The sequence below is a fragment of the Otolemur garnettii genome, unplaced genomic scaffold, assembly GCF_000181295.1.
Source record: "Otolemur garnettii isolate 467f Iridium unplaced genomic scaffold, OtoGar3 scaffold00005, whole genome shotgun sequence".
NCBI classification, from domain to species: Eukaryota; Metazoa; Chordata; class Mammalia; order Primates; family Galagidae; genus Otolemur; species Otolemur garnettii.
The window spans coordinates 20761002-20768884 of NW_003852400.1; the positions used below are offsets into that span (position 1 = coordinate 20761002).

The 7883-nt window shown below is 42.0% G+C and overlaps 1 protein-coding gene across 1 annotated transcript in view; it reads right to left on the reverse strand.

Moving 5' to 3' along the window:
• LOC100952985 (sterile alpha motif domain-containing protein 9) overlaps window positions 1-1915 on the reverse strand; it is a 26878-nt gene extending 24963 nt beyond the window's left edge. Inside the window, exon 1 of the mRNA XM_023507720.1 lies at window positions 1779-1915. The gene's annotated coding sequence lies outside the window, so the exon portion shown is untranslated. The remainder of the gene's footprint in view (window positions 1-1778) is intronic.
• Window positions 1916-7883: the final 5968 nt, after the last annotated feature.

Sequence of the window (7883 nt, forward strand, 5' to 3'; positions counted from 1 at the left end):
AAAAAAAAAAAAAAAAATTGTTACAGATATCAGTCTTGGAGAATATACATTGGAGGAATGAGTTTTTTCCATTTATGCCACCATTCATAGGTATTTTACATAGAAATAATTTCTTTATACTCTCGTTTCAAAATAGTTTTTAGATAATTTATGAAGTAAAACAGGCTCACACATATATTAAAATTCTTAGGTAAAGAAATCGGGGGAAGGCTAGATAGGGATACCCCCCAAAAGTGAAACAATGGAGCAAATTCAGTGTCTAAAATAGCTGTTTTCAATTCTGCATGCTTTATTATGTATTTATTTTCACTTTGTCACCCTCGATAGAGTGCTGTGGCATCACAGCTCAAGGCAACCTCAAACTCTTGGGCTTAAGCAATTCTCTTGCCTCAGCCTCCCAAGTAGCTGGGACTACAGGCGCATGACACAATGCCTGGCTTTTTTTGTTGTTGTTGCAGTTGTCATTGTTGTTTAGCTGGGCTGGGGTGAATTCAAACCTGCCAGCCTCAGTGCATGTGGCCGGCGCCATAGCCACTGTGCTATGGATGTGTCGAGCCCAATTCTGTATACTTTAAAAAGTGTCCTAATTGATTTTGAGCTTCTTAGCAACAAGTTTAAAAACGAAACACAATTTGTTACATGATTAAACCCATATACATTTATTAACTGGGGGCTTAACAGTATGGTTAATTAGCAAGAATTGAAGATTAGGACTTTATTCAGAAATGGTTACAGACAGACTAGGGGGTAGTCCCCTCCTACCCTCTTGCATTCTCGTTGGCTTTGGGAGTAGAAATGGCACAGGGTTCACATCTTCCCAGCTGAACAGGGACTCCTATTTTCTAGGCCTGGGCAAACAGGCCTTTCTAGACTGCATTTGGACTCAAGCAATATCAGAGGAAAGCAGCCTGACTGGTATCTGATCTGGGCAGCCCCTCCTGGAGTGAAGAACGTACACCTGCTGCCTCACTTGGGACATTCATTTGCTAATCGACATGGGCAGGATACTTTCTGTCTGTCTGCTGGGCAGCTGAGTAGGACAATGCATTCCAAGACCCCCTGCTTACAGGCAGTATGTGATCCCTAGACAAAAGATCCACAGGGGCTTCCCACTTGGGTTCCCCACCTCTGCTGCCAGAGGTTCTGTTGCCTGACTTTCCTTCTCTATTCCTTTGTCTGTGGATAAATTCTGTCCTGTTGTTGATCTGTATGGTCCAGGGGTTCATTCTTAGAATTTCCGAGGCCAAGCCCTTTGGTATATAGCTGAATGCTGGCATCAGGAACTAGATATAAATCTAGGCATTTTGCCAGGTGCATAAGACTGCCGTAATTCCAAGCACTTCCTGCAGTAGTCTGTCTGTCTGTCTGTCTCTCTATGCATATCACTTGACACAGAGTTTTGTTTTCTGGAAGCCGCCTGTTACTTAGAGAAGATCGTAGAAGGTATCTTCAAGATTAATGTAAAGTACAGTACTTTGAAGGTTTCATTGTTTGTTCTTTCTGCGGGTTCTGTTATACCTTGGATGATTTCACCGATGACAGTGTCTTTCGTTTTCAATTACATCTTTTATGCAATTATTATGACTCATTTTTTAGCTAATATAAAGCAGACTCCCATCATAGCAATAAAGAGTGTAGAATTTCTAGGATTAGAACATTATATATTTTTTTCTTTCTAGGTCTATTTCAATTTTCTTGAGTTGAAAAGTAGATTTCTTCCTATGCAATAAAAAGCTGCTATAGATAGTAATAACAATATTAATTGATAGTGTACTTACCGGATTGTCTTGCAAATTTCTTTTACATAAATGTGGAGAAAATCATCTCTTTTGATACAGAAAACCTCTGATCATCTGTGTTTCCTTCTTCCACGATGCTAGAGAAGAACGCTTCTTTATTATGGCTTTAATGCAAGTCTGCTTATTCTTTTTCTGCCTCAACACCAGCTCTAATTGGCTCAAAAACAGGGTGTGCCTGACCACTGGGAGGTGGGGGGAAGGAAGAATGCAGATTTGGTTTTAGTTTCGTTTCTCAGGTCCGAATTTACCAAACTTCCTTTTCTGTCTGAAATGGTTTTTTATGAGCCATGACGGTATGCTGCCCTCAGGTTGGTGTAGTTAAAATCCAAAGGTTTAATGTCTTTTCTTCACTTGAGAGTTTGGAAGGTATAGACGGTCCTGTTGTCTTGATTAAAAACTGTGGGGATATTCTGTCTTGAGTGATCCTTTGGGAATTCCAGGTTTCTTTGCAGTCCCAGAGCTCCAGAGGGAATGATCTATGTTGATATTTCACTGACTTCCCAAGGGTGGACCCACTGTTTATCTCTGTTTTCCTGAAGTGTAAAGGAATGGCTTTCTGGGCCATCTTTGAGTCCCTCTGTGAGAGTGAATGGCTTCTGGCTTAGTTCTGCAGAGCAGAACAGGGTTTCAGACCCAAGGTCATATTACAGAGATTTATCTCATCTAAGGTCAGTGTCAGGGCTGGGTGGAAAACTGCCTGAGAGTGACAAAAGTAGCAGATATTAAAAAAAAATTAATAGTAGCTAATGATCTTTGTTGTGTGCGATCAATCAGCTTTTGGTTTCTACATCCCACAATTTGTGATGATTTCAGCTGGTTTTTAGACATTGATTGGGCAATTACCATGTACCAGACATTGTTCAAAGAAAGTGTTTTATGTAAACTTATTTACTCTTCACAATAATCCCCTGAAGTAGAGACTATTTTTATTTCCATTTTACGGGTGAAGAAACTGAGGCACAGACAAGTTAAATAACATAACTAAAGTTTGTATATCTCATATGTGGTAGAGAGATTTGAACCCAGGCTTCAGACCAATACTTTTAAGTGTTGCACTTCAGGAAGAAAGAAGGTGGCTGCAAAGGAGAGTCTAGATATGACCACCAGACTCATCACCCACCCCCAGGAGCCCTTTAGAAGGGGACCCTGGTCTGAGCTCTGAAGCCTGGGTTTGGGCTCTACTTTGCATTTGGACCAGTATGGTGGTTCATGTTATGGGTCAACTTGATTGTGCCAGATATTTGATCAAACATGATTCTGGGTGTTTTGGATGAATTTTACATTTAAATTGATAGACTGAGTAAAGCAGATGGCCCTCCATAATGTGAGTGGACCTCATGTAATCAGTTGAAGGCCTGAATAGAATAGAAAGACAGAGTAAGAGGGAACTGCTCTTAACTGCCTTTGAGCTAATACATCATAGTTTTTCCTGCCTGCAGAACCAAACTGAAATATCATCTTTTTCTGGGTCTGGAGCCTCAGAGCCTTCAACTAGGACTGCACCATCAGCTCTCCTGGTTGTTCTGGAATCCTTAGATTCTCTGCATTTTCATGAGAATTTGTAAGCATTATAGCCTAGACTGAAGCTATGAGGAAATAAAGTTGTAGGCAGAACAGACTTGGTCCTTGTTTAGGTTGCTGAGGACATATTTGCTGAGAATCTATTATTTAAAAAAAAATAACATCATAGTCAATTAAAATGGAAAAAACTGGACTGTTGTTTAAGAATCGTTTATGGAGGCTCGGTGCCTGTGGTTCAAGAGGCTAAGGTGCCAGCCACATACACCTAAGGTGGCGGGTTCGAATCCACACCACCACCCCAACAAACAATGATGGCTGCAACCAAAAAATGGCCAGGCGTTGTGACGGGTGCCTGTGGTCCCAGCTACTTGGGAGGCTGAGGCAGGAGACTCGCTTGAGCCCAGGAGTTGGAGGTTGCTGTGAGCATGATGCCATGGCACTCTACCCAGGGGGATAGCTTGAGGCTCCGACTCAACAAAAAAAAAAAGGGTGGTACCTGTGGCTCAAAGGAGTAGGGTACCGGCCCCATATGCCAGAGGTGGTGGGTTCAAACCCAGCCCTGGCCAAAAAAAAACTGCAAAAAAAAAAAAAAAAGAATCGTTTATGGAACAATATTCCCACAAGCTTTTCCTGTGAAAATTTTCAAGCAGAAGATTTGAAACAATGATAAAAGAATACCCTTCCTCTAGTGGTGTCTTATCATATACTTAACTACTTTTAAAAAATAAATACACATCCAAAAATGTGTTGCAGGCATACTTTTTCTTCCTTCCTACATTCTGCATTTAATGTAGAGAAAATCCTGTGGGTTGTATCTTCAAAACATATCCAGCATTTGACCACCTGCCACCACTACCACCTGGTCCAAGCCCTTCTCTCTCACCCAAATTACAGATAGCTCTCTCACTGGTTTTCCTCTTGATGTTATTGATTGCTTCAGAGAATTATCAAAATAGCTGCCAGAGTGACCTTGTTAAAATGTAGTGACTTGTTGAAATTTGGGGTTTTTTTGCAACAACAATAACAAAGATAAACAAATGGGACTTAATAAACTGAAAAGCTTCTGTACAGCTAAGGAAACAACCACCAAAGCAAACAGGCAACCTTCAGAATGGGAAAAGATATTTGTGTATTATGAATCGGACAAAAACTTGATTACTAGGATCTATAGAGAACTTAAATTAATTAACAAAAAATCCCCTATATCACTGGACAAGAGAGATGAATAAAACCTTCTCTAGCCAGAAGAATGACTAACAAACATATGAAAAAATGCTCATTGTCCCTTATCATCAGAGAAATGAAAATCGAAACTACCCTCAGGTATCACCTAACCCTAGTGAGAATGGCCCACATCACAGAGTCTCAAAGCTGCAGATGCTGGCGTGGATGTGGAGAGAAGGGAACACTTTTACACTGCTGGAGGGATGGCAAACTAATACAACCTTTTTGGAAGGAAGTGTGGAGAACCCTCAAATAACTTAAACTAGACCTCCCATTTGATCCTGTAATCCCATTACTGGGCATCTACCCAGAAGAAAAAAAATCCTTTTATCATAAGGACACTTGCATTAGACTGTTTACTGCAGCTCAATTTACAATTGCCAAAATGTGGGAACAGCTAAATGCCCACCAACCCAGGAAGGGATTAAAAAGCTGTGGTATATGTATACCATGGAATACTATTCAACCACCAAAAATGATGGAGACTTTATATCTTTTGTATTAACCTGGATGGAGGTAGAACACATTATTCTTAGTAAAGCATCACAAGAATGGAGAAGCAGGAATCCAATGTACTCGATCATAATATGAAGGCAGTAGATTAGCTAACACAAGGGGAGGCAGGGGAATGAGCAAGTGGGGAGGGGGAGGAGGAGGGGGTGCTGGGTCACAGTGTATGGCACACCTCTTGGGGGCAGGACATAATTATAAGTGGGACTTTATCTAACGAATGCAATCAGTGTAACCTAATTCTTTGTAATCCTAATTCTTTGTATCCTAAGTGAATCCCAAACAATAAATAATAATAATAATAATAAACAGTGACTTCATACCAAAATTGTCTTTGACTCCACCAGTGGCTTTCCATCTGACTCAGAGTAAAATCCAAGTTCCTTGCTGAGCACAACAAGGCCTTGGATGTGCTCTGGCACCCTGTGACTCCTCTGGTATTACTTTTCTTTCTCTAAATCTGGTCTGGGCCCTTGACCACCTTGTTGCTCCTTGCAGGTGTCACCTGCTCCTGTTTCCAGCCACTGTGCTTGTTTTCTCTCCCTGGAATGCCCTTGGATATCTGCAGAGCTCACTCCCTTACTTCCCTGAGAACTTTTGTCAAATGTCACCCTCTCAGGGAGGCACCACCTGACCAGGCTACTGAAAATGTTGTCCCCACCTCCCAATACTTTCTATCTCCCATCTGGTTTTATCTTACCTACTTAGGACTTACAACAATCAATATTCTATGTACTTGGCTTGGGGCCTGTAACACAGTGGTTACTGTGCCAGCCACACGCACTGAGGCCGGCCTGGGCAGCTAAACAACAGGGACAACTGTAACAAGAAAATAGCTGGGGGTGGTGCCTGTGGCTCAAAGGAGTAGGGCACCAGCCCCATATGCCGGAGGTGGTGGGTTCAAACCCAGCCCTGGCCAAAAACTGCAAAAATAAATTAAAAAAAAGAAAATAGCTGGGTGTTGTGGCAGGCAACTGAAGTCCCAGCTACTTGGGAGGCTGAGGCAAGAGAATCGCTTAAGCCCACGAGTTGGAGGTTGCTGTGAGCTGTGACCACAGTACTCTACCCAGGGAGACATAGTGAGAGTCTATCTCAAAAAAAAAAGAAAAAAAAGAAAGAAAAAGAAATTCCATGTACTTTAACCTATTTGTCTTACTTATTAATATTTTCTGTCCAACCCTAAGGTGACCAGATGTCCAGCTTTTGGCGGGACAGTCCTGATTTCTAACAATTTGTCCCGCATCCCGCGGAGTTTTAAAAAAGTCCTGATTTTTGGAAAGAATGCACGACAAGCTAGGGTATGGCAGGACAACAGGAAGGGAATATACGGTTTTCTGCTGCTGAAAAGGTTAATGTAACTCTATTTGGAAATGAAGAAGTTAATGTCACTTCATTTGGAAATGAAAAGGCTATTGTAAACTCCCTATTCCCCTCCTAGGCAAGGTCGCCCAGGTAGACCAGCGCCGTACTCCTCTGAGCCACAGGCGCAGCCCCATACATAATTTTTTAAAATGTATTATATTTGTGACTCAGTGCCTGTGGCTCAAGCAGCTAAGGCACCAGCCACATACAACTAAGGTGGCAGGTTCGAATCCAGCCCAGGCCCACCAAACAACAATGACAGCTGCAACCAAAAATAGCCAGTGGTTCCAGCTACTTGGGAGCCTGAGGCAGGAGACTAGCTTGAGCCCAGGAGATGGAGGTTGCTGTGAGCAGCTTGAGGCTCTGTCTCAAAAAAAAAAGATGTATTATATTTGTAAATTGTACTTATGTTGAAATTAAAACTATATATATTACAATACTATTTTTGCATTCTATGAACATTTTTGTTGCTCCATATAGGCCAAAAAAAATTTTTTTTTTTTTGAGTCGGAGCCTCAAGTTATCCCCGTGGGTAGAGTGCCATGGCATCACAGCTCACAGCAACCTCCAACTCCTGGGCTCAAGCGAGTCTCCTGCCTCAGCCTCCCAAGTAGCTGGGACTACAGGCGCCCGCCACAACGCCTGGCCATTTTTTGGTTGCAGCCATCATTGTTGTTTGGCGGGCCTGGGCTGGGGATTCAAACCTGCCACCTTAGGTGTATGCGGCTGGCGCCTTAGCCGCTTGAGCCACAGGCGCCGAGCCAACCAAATTTTTAATTAAGAACACTCCCCCAACCTCCCACCCCCATCAATGGTGCCCCGCTTTACCAATGTTAAAATGTGGTCACCTTATCCAACCCATTATTCTGTGTCCATGAAGACAAAGCTTTTTTGTTTATTTTTTACATTTTATTCACTATCTTGCAGTGCCTTGCACATAATAGCTTCTTTAAAAAATTGTTGAATGGATAACTTTTTTTAGAATTAAAAATAATAAATTTTTGAAGCTTGTCAAGCTAACAACATCTGTAGGTCAAAAGACTTTCTTTGTTTGACTAAGGAAATTACTGTAATTATTTCACCTGGCTGAAATCCCAGACAGAAATGTAGGGAAATCTCTTCACTGTGCTGCTCATAGGGTAGGAACTAACTCCACCTTCTATCATCTGCTCACAAGGAATGAAAAGGAAGTTTTATCAGAAGGAAAAGACAATAAATAAATATGTTTTCTCCCATAGTTTTGTAGATCCCCTAGTTTTGTAATATACATTACCCATTCTGCAGTGTCCCTCACAGCCCCTGAATGAAGCCACATCTCGACACGGGATTTCCCCAGAGGTGGTCTCTTTTGACTCCAGTCATCAGTGTGGGCATCCCAGTACCTCTGCTGTTTTCACCTACTGTCTCTGCTGGGAAGCTGATCTCCTGCAGGGTGTTTCCCTTTCCACAGACACTCTCTGGTTAGGA